The following is a 16,851-nucleotide window of genomic DNA, read 5'->3' as shown; positions in this document are numbered from 1 at the left end:
ATGCAATTGACTAATCCAAAGTGCCCAGGCTAGACTTTGTCAAGGCTGGCTTTATCAATCATCCTGGATATCTTAATTCCACTTTTATGCAATAGGCCCCAGGTCGGCAAGAGGTGAAATTCAAAAATAACAGAATGATAAAACAATCTGATGGCTCATGTATCCAGCAGACAAAACAACTAAACAGTAGTGCAATGACAGCTGTGGATAGGAAACATAGACTATGTGTTTAGGCTCATCAGACACCTCAGCGAATAAAAAAGTTTAGCGAGATCGTGATGTGTAGCTGCTCACTTTGAAACACTCTTCTCCTTTTTTATTTATTACATTTTTATTTTATAGACTACATCACGGAACTTGGAGATGTGTGTAGCCTATAATAGGCCTATGTCTTTTTCTTTCTTTTTAAGCAACCTGGCATTGAAATTAGCCTAGGCCTAGCCTATATGTTCAACAACGAACCTCGTTGTATGCAAAACAGCTTACCACTTCAAAAGGTTGATTTTAAAATTTCACAGTGATTTTTCTTTAAGGAAATAAATCGCCCATGAATCAGTCGGGAAGAAGACAAGGAAATATATTCCTTCCCTAACCATTCAATTTAGGCTACATATAGGCTATTCGAGGGGAGACATGTAGGGCAGCTAGCAGCTAGGCTAAATAGTAGCCAGCTGGGACAGACATGATAGCGAGCGATTACATTACAAGCCTCGGACTGAACTGATTACCTCAATAAAATATTCAGGCTGAGACACGGCTTGCATTTGAAAACACGTATCCTGAAACAAGCACTAAACAGTCAACTTTATCATGCCCGTGTTTACGTGCATAGGGATGTACGTGACGCATCCCTACAGCTGACTGTGTGGCAGAGTCACACATCGGGACAACAACCATCCCTTTTAATGGCCCGTAGCAAAATTCTTCTACTTCTTTTAGCAAACAGATACAAGGGGGGTATTTCTTAAACATTTTTCATCATCCGTGTTCTTGGCGGTTGGTTCAGTTAATAGTGCAACAACTGCTCGTAATTTCTGCTCTGCTACTTTGCTCCGGAGTAGGCTTTCAGCCCCTTACGACAACCCCGCCCACGTTCAGGAGGTACTATTTGCGGTGGAAAACGACCCGTGCTGCTACCAAACCAAGTTGAGTCGAGTCGAGTCGAGTTGAGTCGAGTCGAGTCGAGCTACATGTGCGGTGGAAAAGCGCCATAAACCTAGCCTACATCCAGGGCTGCCTTTACCTGCCACTAGGCCCTGGGGCTGAGAGGTTTCGTAGGCCCCCCCGGGTGGCGGTCTTACAATACAGATGCGTTAAAGCCATGTTTGTCTACACCACAATATCTCTATTGATGAAATACAAAATCACTTAAGGTAACATGTAAATAACCCCCTCCTGGTCTAATGACTTTTAATAACCAAACACACATGGTTGGTTACAGTGTTTTTCCAAGTTATTGAGGAGACAGCGGTGGGGTCCCAGGACCTTTTAGGGGGAAGAAAAATTTGAACCTTTTAAAGTAAAATGCATCAATCTGGTGCACTTTGAGAATAAAACTAAGGCTAAATCAACTGTGTCCAATGTGAGCTATTTTCTGGAATAATTTGGAGACACAGAAATACCAAAAAGCAGAAACAAAAATATACAGGTTTAAAAAATCCAGTCATTCAGCATTCCAATTTTTTTTTAAATAATCCCTGTTTATCACAAAGCTACTTCTCTCTTTGAACTCTTTGTTTTGTTTTTAATGGCTCAACTCAATATAGGCCCTTGACCTGCGTTGCCCCGAACAATGTTATTTAAACAAAAATAACAAAAATGTACTGGTGAATGATAGGCCCCTTGATCTTCATGGGCCAAAAATAATGTGATTTTTTTTCCTTTTTCTTTACTGGTTCATGATAGGCCCCTGTTCTCCGTATGCCCGCCCCCCCTACGAAGATTAAGGGCCTATCATGAGCCAGTCAATAATTTATTGTTTTAAATGACAATGTTCGGGGCCTTCTTAGATCAGGGGCCTATATTGAGAAAGTAAAAAAAAAACAGGTAAACCCGTGCATAAAGGCGGCCCTGCCTACATCACATAGAATAGTATTTAAGGTGATTCTGTTTGAGTAGCCGATATGCTCAACAAGATGTGACTTCTAAAGCTGGGAACACACCGCATTGGCCGCCTGCGGCGGTTGGCCGCGTGAATGCAGGAGGTTCGCCGCTTGGTCATATTGGGCCATGTTCACCGCAGTCGCCGCCGCGGCCAACCGCAGCCTCATCGTAGGCAGCGGTTGGCCGCGTGACAGCAGGAGGCTCGCCGCTTGATCATATTGGGCCATATATTCCTGACGCCGACGCCGAGATCAGACCCGTCACACTTACGGTGCAACAACAACAATAACATGGTCCAGCTGTGCCAAAAAATACAGATGTAGGTTCACTGTGTAACCAGCGGCAGTCTTGTCACAAATATCATTAAAACAGCCTGAACACGCACCCCGATCTCAAATACACACACATTAACAGCAATTCAGCAACATACTAAACACATTAACAACAGCAGTGTGTGCTCAGCGGCTAAAATAAAGGCAGACATCAGCCTACCTGAAAGTGAAAGTGTGCCGGCTGACGGAGGACAACACCGGTTCTTCGCTGCACTATATTGGAATTCCACACGGACACCGCCGTCAAGTTTGGGTATATTATCCTCAGGAACAGCACACAGCTTGGTGAGTTTCACTATGCTAACCGGCGCTACCTTGGCTAAAGTACAACCAACAGCTAAACAGATGCAAAATAGCCTACACATATTTGCAGAATGTATTGGAAGCCCGATGTCCTCACTCCACACGCCCACCTCGTCTTGCAGACCACCGCCACCGGGCAATCTCAACGCTGATTGGCTGTGGAGGCGCGGTGCCCGGCGGCGCTGCAGAAAAAGATGAAAAATTTCATCTTTTTCTGCGGCGCCGTGCTCGCCGCACAAGCCTTCGATTCACGCTCCTTCGATGACACAATTTCTATGCGACGCTAATGGCCGCGCTCCCGATTCACGCGCCTCTCATGAGGCACGGCCACGCGCCGCGCAAGCCCCCGCCGCCGGCCGCTGGACGCCGATTATTGGGTGGACGCGCGGCCACGCGCTAGTACATTGACTTTGTATGTAATCTCGCCGCGCGGCCAGTGCGGTGTGTTCCCAGCTTTAAGCTTTAAGCTGGGAACACACCGCACTGGCCGCGCGGCGAGATTACATACAAAGTCAATGTACTAGCGCGTGGCTGCGCGTCCACCCAATAATCGGCGTCCAGCGGCCGGCGGCGGGGGCTTGCGCGGCGTGTGGCCGCGCCTCATGAGAGGCGCGTGAATCGGGAGCGCGGCCATTAGCGGCGCATAGAAATTGTGTCATCGAAGGAGCGTGAATCGAAGGCTTGTGCGGCGAGCACGGCGCCGCAGAAAAAGATGAAATTTTTCATCTTTTTCTGCAGCGCCGCCGGGCACCGCGCCTCCACAGCCAATCAGCGTTGAGATTGCCCGGTGGCGGTGGTCTGCAAGACGAGGTGGGCGTGTGGAGTGAGGACATCGGGCTTCCAATACATTCTGCAAATATGTGTAGGCTATTTTGCATCTGTTTAGCTGTTGGTTGTACTTTAGCCAAGGTAGCGCCGGTTAGCATAGTGAAACTCACCCAGCTGTGTGCTGCTCCTGAGGATAATATGAACCCAAAGTTGATGGCAGTGTCCGTGTGGATTTCCAATATAGTACAGCGAAGCACCGGTGTTGTCCTCCGTCAGCCGGCACACTTTCACTTTCAGGTAGGCTGATGTCTGCCTTTATTTGTGCTGCTGAGCACACACTGCTGTTGTTAATGTGTTTAGTATGTTGCTGAATTGCTGTTAATGTGTGTGTATTTGAGATCGGGGTGCGTGTTCAGGCTGTTTTAATGATATTTGTGACAAGACTGCCGCTGGTTACACAGTGAACCTACATCTGTATTTTTTGGCACAGCTGGACCATGTTATTGTTGTTGTTGCACCGTAAGTGTGACGGGTCTGATCTCGGCGTCGGCGTCAGGAATATATGGCCCAATATGATCAAGCGGCGAGCCTCCTGCTGTCACGCGGCCAACCGCTGCCTACGATGAGGCTGCGGTTGGCCGCGGCGGCGACTGCGGTGAACATGGCCCAATATGACCAAGCGGCGAACCTCCTGCATTCACGCGGCCAACCGCCGCAGGCGGCCAATGCGGTGTGTTCCCAGCTTAAAGCTGGGAACACACGGCGGTTGGCCGCGTGAATGCAGGAGGTTCGCCGCTTGGTCATATTGGGCCATGTTCACCGCAGTCGCCGCCGCGGCCAACCGCAGCCTCATCGTAGGCAGCGGTTGGCCGCGTGACAGCAGGAGGCTCGCCGCTTGATCATATTGGGCCATATATTCCTGACGCCGACGCCGAGATCAGACCCGTCACACTTACGGTGCAACAACAACAACAGCATGGTCCAGCTGTGCCAAAAAATACAGATGTAGGTTCACTGTGTAACCAGCGGCAGTCATGTCACAAATAACATTAAAACAGCATGAAGACGCACCCCGATCGCAAATACACACACATTAACAGCAATTCAGCAACATATCTAAACACAATAACAACAGCAGTGTGTGCGCAGCGGCTAAAATAAAGGCAAACATCAGCCTACCTGAAAGTGAAAGTGTGCCGGCTGACGGAGGACAACACCGGTTCTTCGCTGCACTATATTGGAATTCCACACGGACACCGCCGTCAAGTTTGGGTTCATATTATCCTCAGGAACAGCACACAGCTTGGTGAGTTTCACTATGCTAACCGGCGCTACCTTGGCTAAAGTACAACCAACAGCTAAACAGATGCAAAATAGCCAACACATATTTGCAGAATGTATTGGAAGCCCGATGTCCTCACTCCACACGCCCACCTCGTCTTGCAGACCACCGCCACCGGGCAATCTCAACGCTGATTGGCTGTGGAGGCGCGGTGCCCGGCGGCGCTGCAGAAAAAGATGAAAAATTTCATCTTTTTCTGCGGCGCCGTGCTCGCCGCACAAGCCTTCGATTCACGCTCCTTCGATGACACAATTTCTATGCGCCGCTAATGGCCGCGCTCCCGATTCACGCGCCTCTCATGAGGCGCTGCCACGCGCCGCGCAAGCCCCCGCCGCCGGCCGCTGGACGCCGATTATTGGGTGGACGCGCGGCCACGCGCTAGTACATTGACTTTGTATGTAATCTCGCCGCGCGGCCAGTGCGGTGTGTTCCCAGCTTTATGCTCACATCTGGCTCGTTGATTCTCGTCTTGAGCTCATGCTTTATTAATCCCTTAAAAGCCAACAGGAACTCATTTAGTCACAGCTCGACTGAGTGCATTGCCTGCAACATTAGGCCACCACTGATAGTCGACATAATATGCCATATGCATCTGTATACGCTACGAATCCAGGTTAATATTTATTTCATATTTCTCTGCTTTGCAGGAAGTCATCTTCCTTAAAAAAACAGTGAGATAAACACTTGTGACCACCAGAAGGCGCTGTTGGAGTACATACCATATTTTGCAACAGGTTTTATGAACGGTGGCTCGTTGGTCTAGGCTAGGGGTATGATTCTCGCTTAGGGCGCGAGGGCAAGACGTGGATAGTTGGCACAGCCTGACAGCCAATGAAATTGCAGCATCGACCCCTGCTGACTATGGTCCTTAATCCCTCAAAGTTTTCCCTTAAGTAGTTAAGATAAATATCTGGACGCCGGTACAAACCCCGGAACGGACAAAGGTAAAGAGGTGGTTTTGAAACAAGAAATGTTAATCTCACTTTGATGGTCTTCTTCTATTATGACTATCATTTAAGTTACAGACAGAGAGGTGTGTGCTAATGTTTTCTACACTTTATATTGGTAATAAATTCAGGAGCTTAGAATAATTAAAGGGGTAGTTCAGGATTTTAGACATAGGGCCTTATTCCCAAATTAGCCTTGGTGTTCTTTATCAGTGGAGACAGTTTTCAACACATTTAATTCAGTCATTCTAGTTGCAGAGTGCGCTCGTGCTAAGCTAGCGCACGGCATCGGGGGGATACTAGCCTGCTACTAAAACAGTCTTACCCACTCCACAGTACACCCGAGGCCAATCAATTATAACGCCAGACTATCGATGTAAATGTCTGTGTTGATAGAATAATTTTAGAAATAAAACCAACCTCGCATCGCATGAATTATCGCATTTTGAGGGACTACTTTCTTAGCAGCAGCGGACTTTTACTTTGCTGTGTAACCAAATCACTACAGCAGAAAGTAAACAGAGCAGCGTGGGACAGAAACTGAAACTGCACTGCCACCAGTCTACCGTCATTCTGTCCCGGTTCTCTGCTGCAGCTCCAGCGGGGGCTGTCTCTACAAACGCTCTTTCTCTTTCTGCCCTTTGAGCATCCCTCTGAATTCTTCATCAGTGTATTCCGGCTCGTACAGGTACGGTTCGTTGGATACAACAAATTCCTCATAATCGTCTTCAAAAGCAGACGCATTGCTAAGTCCTCCAAACGTGGCCATATCTTGTTTATTGCATAGGCTAATACAACTCCTTTGTGCACTGTACTCTGCGTCTGTAAGACAGCAGCAGGTAAACAAACTATTATAGAGCCTGTAACCTAGGTATTAGTCCGCCGCTGCCGCAGCCTACAAGGAATAAAGTCCCTCAAAATGCAATATGCGAGGTTGGTTTTATTTCTAAAATTATTCTATCAACACAGACATTTACATCGATAGTCTGGCGTTATAATTGATTGGCCTCGGGTGTACTGTGGAGTGGGTAAGACTGTTTTAGTAGCAGGCTAGGTATCCCCCCCGATGCCGTGCGCTAGTTTAGCACGAGCGCACTCTGCAACTAGAATGACTGAATTAAATGTGTTGAAAACTGTCTCCACTGATAAAGAACACCAAGGCTAACTTGGGAATAAGGCCCTATGTCTAAAATCCTGAACTACCCCTTTAACTCAAATGCAGTGTGGAAAAAAATACTAAAGCATTATGTCAAGTCCTTGACATATTTATTATGGCTAATAACCAATTATATTACATACCTTTCATACTAAGTGTATACAACATATTTAAAATGCAGCTACTTTTTCCAATACATTCAATGATCACAAAAAATTATTCACTTATTAAAATTACACAAGGACAGGGTTAAATCTTAATAATTTATTATTAACAATCTTCACAGCATCACAACTTAATATTCAAGAAACATAGTATAAATATAAAAACAGATTTTTATTTTATTTACAATATTTAAAAATGTACATTTTCCTGGCTCACATTTGAGGAAATAAAACTGCAACAGTATTATTGTTGCATTCACGTACTAGTAACAGTACAAAATAGAGACAAGTTTTGCTCAACTGACGAGTAACACTGGATGACCCCAAAGTAAAGTTAAAAAATATAGGCAGAATATCTGAGCAGGAAAGCACATCTATTTGAAATAAATTTTACTTTTTTCAGTAGTTACACAACAAGTAGGTACACAGCAAGTACCATCAATACCTCAAAAAAAGACAATAAAACTAATAAATTTATTTATTTAGGTGTCATTTCGGCAATTTCTTAACCACATATCGTCCAACAATTGACATCCAAAAAGCTCAGTAAAGTTTGCCAACCGCCGCCTACGATGAGGCGGCGGTTGGCCGTGGCGGCGACTGCGGTGAACATGGCCCAATATGACCAAGCGGCGAGCCTCCTGCGTTCACGCGGCCAACCGCCGCAGGCGGCCAATGCGGTGTGTTCCCGGCTTTAATGAAAAAGAAACAAAAAAAACTAATTAATTACCACTCTTTCTCTCCACCAGGGTTTGTGACTGGTTTTGACAGGGTGCCTATTCTTGGCATGGAAAAGCTCAAGATGACAGTCCGGGTTAAACAAGCCGAGGGCCTCTCCTTCGACCAGTACTACCCGGAGTCACACACATGCTACTCATGGCTGGACCTGCCCTTATACTCCACCAAGGAGATCATGCAAACAATGCTGACAGAGGCCCTGAGCAACAATAAAAAAAAGCTACAAGTGATGGTCTGATGGACTGTAGCTAGAGAGAAACAGGACTTCCCATTGAAATAGAGCAGTTTGTAAATAGATAACTGTCGCAGACTTTGTAGATAATCTTAGTTGCACATGTGTATTAGTAAACATGTATGGTTTATAATTCTTAATGTTGAAAGCAAATGCCACTTCATTGCACGATTATCTTTCCGTCATGACATTTTTTTAATCAGCAGAATGAAGCTAGTTATTACACGGCAGTGATAAATGATGTGTTCGGATTGGTCAATCAAGGCCTACCACCACTAACAGATAGGCTATTCTTGAAAGTAACCAAGAGAATGCTACCTGATAAAAATGAATCGACAAGTGGTTCAGGAATTTTTTTTTAAAGTACTTGATTACAATCATCACGAAATCCCTTGATGTGTCCCGCTAAAGTCCGTTTACGCACAAATATTTAGGACCCTCTACTACTATGCATTACTGTCTCCATAGACAGCAGCCTGTACATGTTCAAACCATAGATAGTATAATGAAGGTTCAAACAGCGCCACCATTCCATTGACTGCGTTGTGGCTGAAAATGGTACTGCAGCCAATCCCCGATGCAGTTTTAATGAGAGTTCCATTCTGTGTGAAATTAAAAAATAACAGAATGATCAAACAATCTGATGGCTCATGTTTCCAGCAGACAAAATAACTAAACAGTATTGCAATGACAGCTGTGGTTTGGAGAAATGTGTTTAGGCTCATCAGACACCTCACCAATCAGCAAATAACTGATAAAAGCGAATCTTTTATGGATATGCAATGATAATAATTCATAAATCCATATTTCACGGCAGTAGCTGCTACCCATAATGCAATGGGGTAGTCTCAGACGTGTAAAAAAGCCAATAATTTGAAAATTACAGCAATTTACAATGTGAAAAGTGTGTCTGGCAAATGAGTGAGAGAAGAAGAGTGTGTGAGAAGTGAAGATGAGCAGTGAACAGACGTTTGCACCATGAGTAAGACGAAGTGGACCATGCAGGCTTTTAAATACAACGTGGAATGCCGTTCGTTTTGTAGGCAGCAGATTGATCTGCAGCGCTGGTGTACGGTGTACGTGGCCTGGGGAATATGTGTACCCCGGGCTCTTCAATCCCGTCCCCAGGGCTCAGTGATATCGTGACGCGTCCTGCCTGTGTTTTGTATGCTTTAATGCAAACACATCATTTATCGTCTTTTTTTCAGATTTCAGACTGTAACGGCACTTGGATCGGTGAATAATAGGCCTGTCTATTTATTTATATATTTTTATATAAGCATCTTTGTCTTGAAATAATAGCCTATAGTGTAACAACGTAGCCTAATTCGTTGGAAGCAAAGAAAAGCTCTCGCGCACCTGTTGTCTTACTAACCCAAAGGGTTGATTATAACTTTCACAGTGATTCAAAAAAGAATAAATAGAAAATATCCCTATTATTCAGGGGGGGGAAGTAGCCTACAGTAGGAGTGACAAATAGAATTGAAGTTGATCAACTTGTTATTTCACCTGACTGGAGGCAATAGAAAAGGAATGATGGTGATATTTGGGCATGAAGCTAGATTGTGCTGCAGCCCTTTGGTGTCACGGTGTCTGCTCTCAAGGAGTTTAGCGATGAGTCCAACGGACGGACTGCGACCGTCCGTGACGGGACCAGGGTTCAGTGAAATCGTAGCGCACCCCTGCCGCTTTTTTGGATGTTAAAGAGGCTACTCATTTTGAACATTGTAATTTGTACAGTAGGAGTGATACACTTGAAGTTGATAAACTTGCATTACACCTGACCGGAAGCATGAGGTTAAAATATGAAGCTCAGGTAATATTGTTTCATCTGATTTTTCTCTTATTGAATCGTTATAGAAATCTTATCATGGGACATTTAAATACAGCACTTTATTTAGCCTATATTGCCTTTTTTCTCTCCAAATTAAATACATTTGAACTCGTAATGATGTGTTTTAAATGTTATTCAATCATTTTCCAATACCTTAGGCCTGCCACCACTAACAGCCATATTCTTAAATGTATTAGCCTATACAAGACCATATTCACTAATAAATAAAGCAAAATTAATCGACAGGTGGTTCAGGAAACATTAGCCTACTGAAATGGCATGATAATAATAATAGCCTACATGGGATTTGTAGGCTATAGCGCTTTTCTAATAGGCTACTCAAAGCGCTTAAAGAAAGATATTCCGCCCATCCATTTCAGCCTGTGCTTTATTACATCTACAGGTGTGACTTCGTTGGTTCTCTTCTTTCATGGTCAGAGATGACTTATTTCAGTTCTTTGTCAAACTCCTAATTCGTAGGCTATTTGGCTTCGTCAATCGTAATGCAAATCTTTCTTTTTATTGGCCGTATCATCATAAATAGAGCTTAAGACCCATTTTTTCAGATTCAAATAAATTGCCTAAATAGCCTATGCCTAAACATTTCCCATACCCCAGGCAAAATTAAATAGCCTATTTATTGCAACATGGGCCTAAATAAATTATAAATATTAATATAATAAAAAGGCCTATGTCGACTCGCTGCAATATATGGGTGCAGAATAAAACTTCATTAAAAGCAAGTTTTCAATCTGAGGTGTTCACATGTTCTGGTTCAACAATATTCTTGTAATGCACATTACTGCAACTAAACAGCTGCTATGTTCTCTTATTGCCTGTAAATATAGTCTTTAATTTTTCTTATATTTGTCATAGGGTTAGACCTAAATGAAATAGATTAAATTAAAGAAAAATCATCTGAAACAACATTTCCTGAGCTTCATATTTTAACCTCATATAATGCTTCCAGTCAGGTGAAATAGCAAGTTGATCAACTTCAAGTTCATTTGTCACCCCTCAGAGACGGCTCAACTATCAACAGCAGTCCAATAGCTGATGGAGCGCATTATTTACAGATCGGCTATCACATCGCTGACCTGTCCGCAGGAAGCAGCGTGCTCGCCTTCGTCAAAACGAATGGCAACTCGTTCATCATTCATTCGCACTAACGAGAGCGCGGACGGGAAGAAGAGTCAGAGGGAAACAGAGTGAGTAGGCCTACCAGTCTTATTGTTAGAGCCATGGAGAGGATAAGGCATATGTTAATAATATATTTAGCTTTAATTAATAATAATTAATCATAGTTTATATTTTGTTATGTCTATTCAGTAGATAAGGTCATAGTACGCTCATGTTTTTGTGTTTTTGCCTCGAGTTGATACTGTCGTAAAGCGTACTAGTGTTGAAACTGTTGTGGATTGGCCATGTGGGCACCTGTCGGCATCTCTGCATTATTATTGAAGTATCGGAGCAGTACGGGAGCTTCACTTTTCTGACCGTAGCCTATCGTAGGCCTATATGTTTTGTTCATTGTTGATTATTTTTTAGAATAAATCCACTATTTTTCATTTTACATCGGCCTTGGATATCCTTTGGAGTTTTATTGCTATACGAAAAAGCACGAGTACAGAATCCTACGTCCTGCAAGAGTGGCAAGTCAGAAAATTGCTCCGCAAGAAAAAAGGATTATCAAGCTAACCACGACCTTTCTTCGAGGAGGATTTGGTGCGCGCAGCTGGGATACAATACGGGATTCAAAGCAGCGTAACGGACTTCCCACGGACTATTGGATGGCATAACTGGCATAAATGGTATCAAAGCCAACTGTTAAAGCGTTTGAAGAGAAGCTCAAACAGCTTAAAGGAACAAGGACAGCTAAGTTGACCAATCTTACCAAAAAGATGAAGGAACTTGATGCTCTGATGGAGGATGATGGCAATTTTAAAAGAGTGAGTGTGACAATAGCAGCTGCTTTCACAGACCTGTACATGGAGTTTTGTGACGCAAATGAGGCAGTAAAAAAATATTTGAATGAGGAAGAGGTTCTTCATGATCAGACACAGTGGTATGAGCCAAAAGCCATTGACTTAAAGACATTTGTGGAGAAAGTTGAAAGTTGGCTGGAAAGAGTTAAACATCAAGATGATGACGCCAAGAGAGTTGATGCTGAAATCGAGCCTGAAGACAGTGTCTCAGTAACATCAAGCAGGAGGAAACAAGCAAGTCTGTTTCGGTTGTGTCTTCTACAGCATCTTCTACCAGGCTTAAAGTAGAAGCTGAACGGGCAGCACTGTTAGCACGTGCAGAATCACTAAAGCAGTTGCAGCAATTTGAGAGAGAAGAGGCTCTGCTTAGAGCAAGAAAACAGGAATTTGAGTTGAGAACAGCCATCACTGAAGCAAATGCAAAACTGGAGGTGCTTACTGTAAATGGCCCACCTTGTAACACTTCTGCTGAATCTAAAGACGGTATGGCTGCCAACTATAATGCTGCAAGGCAGGGTAGTGAGGGCGGCTTCAGAGCCGTGCAGTCAGACTGTGGAGATTCTCATGTAATGAGTGCATCAGATGTGGCACAGGGAACAAGGCTTCCAATTGACGCACATAAAAGTAGCAGGCTCCATCAACCAAATGCTAATGTCAGCTACCAGTCCAACACAGAACAGAGCAGGTCAAGCAATATTCAAGATTTGCTGAGCGTCATGCAGCAACAAAATAAGATTACAGAGCTTTTGGTGAAGCAACAAAAAGTGTCCACTCTACCACGGATGGATATCCCAGTTTTCGATGGAGATCCCCTGGAGTTTGGTTTTTTCATGAAAGCGTTTGAGCATGGGATCGAGGATAGGACAGACAGCAACAGGAATAGGCTGCATTTCCTTCAGCAGTTCACCCGTGGCAGACCAAAGATCCTGGTGTGCAGCTGTTCACATATGCATCCTGACAGAGGCTATGTAGAAGCAAAAAAGCTGATGAACAAACACTTTGGTAATGAGTATACTATCGCCTCTGCCTACATCGAAAAAGCACTGAAATGGCCTGCAATTGGGTCAGATGATGGAGAAGCCCTCACAGAGTTTGCCGTGTTCCTCACCGGTTGCTGCAATACAGTTAACAGCATGGAGTACATTGAAGAAATGGATAGCCCTACTAATATGAGGATTGTCATTTCTAAGCTTCCCTTCAAGTTAAGAGAAAGGTGGAGGGGAGTTGCTTGTGACATGCAGGAAAGGACAAGTTTGAGAGCCAGGTTCACTGACTTAGTCAGCTTTGTGGACAAGCAGGCAAGAATCGCTTCTCACCCTTTATTTGGCAATTTACAAGAGCCCATGTCATCAAGCCACGGAAACCAGTTAAAGGCAGGAGAAAAAGGTCCTCCAAGATTCAAGGAAAGGAAAGACACTTTTGCAACAGAGGTAACCCCTGTTCCAAGCCACACAGAGCAAGGAAATAAGGATAAGGAAAATACTGCTTACAAAACAGGAGAACAATGTCTTTTTTGTCACAAAGCTGGACATAACCTGGATTTTTGCAAGCTCATCAAACAGAAGCCTCACAAGGAAAAGATGAATTTCCTTAAATCCAAAGGTGTGTGTTTCGGATGCCTTTCACAGGGTCACTTAAAGCCACTACGAGTAAGTCGGCACGTTGGCGACACCTTTGAACAAAAGCGGTAGTATTATTACGACGCCAGCTGTCGTGAAGCTGTTTTCTAGCTCGTGCAGGCAGCGTGCAGGGCGTGCAGATTCAAATAATCAGGAAGCAATATGGTGCGTGTCCGTGTGTTGAAAGCAAAGTGTGAGGGCACCGGACTCTTTTCGGCTCCGTGAGTCTATGGGTGACACAGCATCAACTAATGCCAGTAAGTGCTAAACACACCTGATTGCAATGAGTTGATGCATTGTCACCTCTCACGGAGCTGAACGAGTCCGTGTCCCCACACAAAGCGAATGAACAAGAGATGGCAGTTAGTTAGTATCACGATGAGGTAATGTGTTTATGTTGTAAATAATTACTATTTCAGATGAATAATGGTCATCTGATGATGCTGGTGAGGCAAAGTAAACTTTGTTTTAGTAGGCTACCGCTCATTCATTTAGGAGTAAACACTGCAGTCCATGCTGCAGTCTAGGTTCGCTGCGTGAAATTGTGTATACGTTGCTTGGCAACGCCCTCCCGCCCGACTATCACTCTCCCTTTTCGCTTTTCTTCATTGCATTTTCTTTTTTTTCTTGATGGTTCAGCCCCGTTATCAGTCATTATGACGACAAACAACAGTCTCAAACAAGGCTCCCGCTCCCCTTCCCTCACCTGGAGGGATAGGCTTCTCAAATCGCGTAACTGCGCCACACTGAAATCTGTGACCAATACGGATATGTGACCATAGAGCATGCACGCGTGAACCGAAAATCGGACTGGGTGTACGACCAGATCAAATGCAGTAATAAAAACTATATAAAAACGTCTTTCTTTGCACTGATGGTCTCGTTTGCTGTTAAAGGTAATTTATGATTATGAGAGGAAACATGAGGCTGTTTAAAAGATATTTAAAAGTTACTCGTTGCCGCTTTAAGCAAAGGCTGTCAACAAAGACTCACCTGTCGAACATGTTCTCAGAAACACCCCACCATCCTGCACTTCAACAAAGGTGAGTCGTCAGCTGGGCCTTTGTTGAGAGGAGGAAATTGCAGCAAAGACGATGCTGAATGGCCACAGGTAACAGTGAACAGGATCTCAGTGGCAAAGCTGGAAGAGCTCACTCAGCAGCAAATGAAGTTTGACTTCCCCGAGCATCAGCTGACTGAGAAGTTGGAAATTTCTAGCGAGGAAAGACAGTTCATGGACTCTGTATCACAATCAGTGAAGATGAACGAAGGCCATTACAGCATCAGCATCAGTCTTCCCTTAAAGAAAAAGGACATGACATTCCCAAACAACCGTGCTGTGGCAGCACGGAAGGAAGTGCAGAAGTTGCAGAAAGAGGGGTCGGAGACTAAAAGGAAAGCCAAGGAGCTTCAGTCCTCGCTGGAAGCGGAGAAAGCAGGGGCTAGAACACTACAAGAGGAATTAAAGACAAAAGCAGCTGCTCTCTGAGTGACATTCAGCAGCAGCAGGAGCGCAGTGAGCAGGAGAAAGCTGCTCTGAAGGTCAACCTGGATAACCGCTTGGGCCATATATTCCTGACGCCGATGCCGTTTTTGAGATCAGACCCATCACACTTACGGTGCAACAACAACAACAACAACATGGTCCAGCTGTGCCAAAAAATACGGATGTAGGTACACTGTGTAACCAGCGGCAGTCATGTCACAAATAGCATTAAAACAGCATGAAGACGCACCCCAATCGCAAATACACACGCATTAACAGCAATTCAGCAACATACTAAACACATTAACAACAGCAGTGTGTGCTCAGCAGCAAAAATAAAGGCAGACATCAGCCTACCTGAAAGTGCGCGGTCTGACGGAGGACAACACCAGTGCTTCGCTGTACTGTATTGGAATTCCACACGGACACTGCCGTCAAGTTTGGGTTCATATTATCCTCCGGAACAGCACACAGCTGGGTGAGTTTCACTATGCTAACCGGCGCTACCTTGGTTAACTACAACCAACAGCTAAACAGATGCAAAATACACATACAGTATTTGCAGAATGTATTGGAAGCACAATGTCCTCACTCCACACGCCCACCTCGGCTTGCAGACCACCGGGCAATCTCAACGCTGATTGGCTATCGCGGCGCGGCAACGCCAAAAAGATAAATATTTTCATCTTCTGCGTTCGCCGCATATGTTGGCCGCGCCGCAAATGGTAGCGCCTTCGATTCACGCGCTTTAATGAGGCGTGGCCACGCGCCAAACTACAGCAAGTAGTATGGTTTTGGAAGCACTCCGTTTAGAGCCGTCTATCCGGGGGGGAACTGGGCTGGCCTGTTTTCATTTCTTTGAACCAACCACAATCGTCTAGGGCAGGGCTAAGACCGGGAAGCAGCAGCGGTGTCCGTGCAAAATAGTGCCGGGGGGAATTGTTTTGCTGGAACGTCTGCACTCGAGGCTGTCAGAGAGATGGCTAAATCCCATCCGCAAACGCCACAAAAAAAACTATTAAAGACAAAAGGAATAAACATAGTGTGTTGCTTTTCTCACCAGCATGTCAAGACACCATACACTAACTAACTTAACGGAAATGAACAAGTCACACAGTGTTTACTCTGGTAACATTACCAACGGCGGCCCGATGTCCCGTAAATCACCAAAGAAGATCTAGCTGGTTATAAGGTCCGCTGCTCAATCCAAACCCCCAGGCTTAATTTTCCAGAGTTTATGAGGGTATTTCTGCCCGGGGGAAGTTGTACAATGAAGTGGCTAGGCTAAGCTAATAGGCTGCGCCGCCGCTACTAGTAGGCTATCCTCAGCGTATCTCCACACTTTCTTTCTGTCTACAGTTGCGTCACTTCTCACACCCTCTGTGTGTGTGTGTGTGTGTGTGTGTGTGTGTGTGTGTGTGTGTGTGTGTGTGTGTGTGTGTGTGTGTGTGTGTGTGTGTGTGTGAGAGAGAGAGTGTGTGTGTGAGTGGGTGTGTGGGAGAGCGGGGCTGCCGTGACTGTCAGACACACACAGGTTGGCTGTTTATTATACTATGGTTGGCTGTGAGCGAATTGTTTCCGAGTTTGATGGGGAGCACAATACGGGAAAGCCAGCAACAGGAAGGGGGGGAGTTACGTTGGTAGCCGACGGACGCGCTGATATACACTGACAAAAAAAGTCAAGCCAGACTAAGGAAAGGCTAACAAGGCCCTGAAAGAGAACCAGAGTCAGCTGGACACAGAGAGGAAGAACCATAAGACAGTCATGGAGGAGAAGGAAAAGTCAAATAAAAAGGCCAGACAGGAGCTTCTTAAGAGTAATGAGGCCGCCAACAAGTCAAT

Source organism: Ammodytes marinus, assembly GCF_949987685.1.
Source record: "Ammodytes marinus genome assembly, chromosome: 5".
Taxonomy (NCBI): domain Eukaryota; kingdom Metazoa; phylum Chordata; class Actinopteri; order Uranoscopiformes; family Ammodytidae; genus Ammodytes; species Ammodytes marinus.
The sequence above is the reverse complement of the archived record's forward strand: the minus strand, read 5'-3'. Positions refer to the sequence as shown.